The sequence below is a fragment of the Trachymyrmex septentrionalis genome, unplaced genomic scaffold (genome assembly GCF_001594115.1).
Source record: "Trachymyrmex septentrionalis isolate Tsep2-gDNA-1 unplaced genomic scaffold, Tsep1.0 scaffold32, whole genome shotgun sequence".
NCBI classification, from domain to species: Eukaryota; Metazoa; Arthropoda; class Insecta; order Hymenoptera; family Formicidae; genus Trachymyrmex; species Trachymyrmex septentrionalis.
Window position 1 is genome coordinate 3,853,476 of NW_017305485.1, and position 1,021 is coordinate 3,854,496.

The window sequence follows — 1,021 nt, forward strand, 5'->3', positions numbered from 1 at the left end:
TCCAGTATTATTAATCTCGTGAAAAATGACGATATTTTGTAAAGTATTTTCTTTCTACTTTTAGGGATTTATCTCACACTTGGGTATTTAGAATATATTATATTTTTCGAAGACGTGACTTTTATATCAGGAGGTACGGTTGTATCTCGTGTGTTACATCAATATTGTATATATTATATTATATATATCTATCAGAATTTATGCTTTACTTTCAATATATCGTTATTTATCATTCGTAGAATCTAAATGCCATTAAGTTAAAAGTTTAATTAACTTTAGGATATGATAAACGCAAAATGTAGATTCATACTCCATTTAACATTGTTTTTACAATACTGGGAATTTGTAAAAATATATCACATTTGTGAATGATCCACATATTTATTCTAGTGTTAATAGATATAAGTCTTTGTCATAACTGTTAAAAAAAAATTTGGATAAAATATACTTAAAAATTCTCTGATTTCTACAGTATGACAATGTCAAGGAAGATAATATATCTATCACTTCCAGTGAGTATTCTTGCTGTTCGATTATATGTACAACTTATATATGCGTATATAAGTATATCCAATTATATATGTATATTATACATATGTATAAGTGTCCAATCTTATTATGTACTCGTTAATGATGAAGGCTGCATTTTTTTCATTTTTTAGTCTTAAATGACTAAAGATAAAAATAAAGAAAGATATAGATACATGTATGCATTCATTTTTGTAACTTTAGGTATAAAAATAAAAATTTAATTAATTTGTTTTAAAATATTTGCATTATGAATCTCGTAGCTAGCTAGCTTGCTTGTGTGTGTGTGTGTGTGTGTACTTATTCAAGATTTTTATTTTATTTATATTCAATTTGCGGATGTACCTATCAAAAAATAATTCTTATTAAGTATAAGCTACTAATTTTTTTGTAAACACATTTTTTTAAAATCAAAAACATTCATTTAATCGCGATTGAATTTATTTTTTATTACTCGCAATTGATTAAAATAAATAAATGACAAATTTGTAAT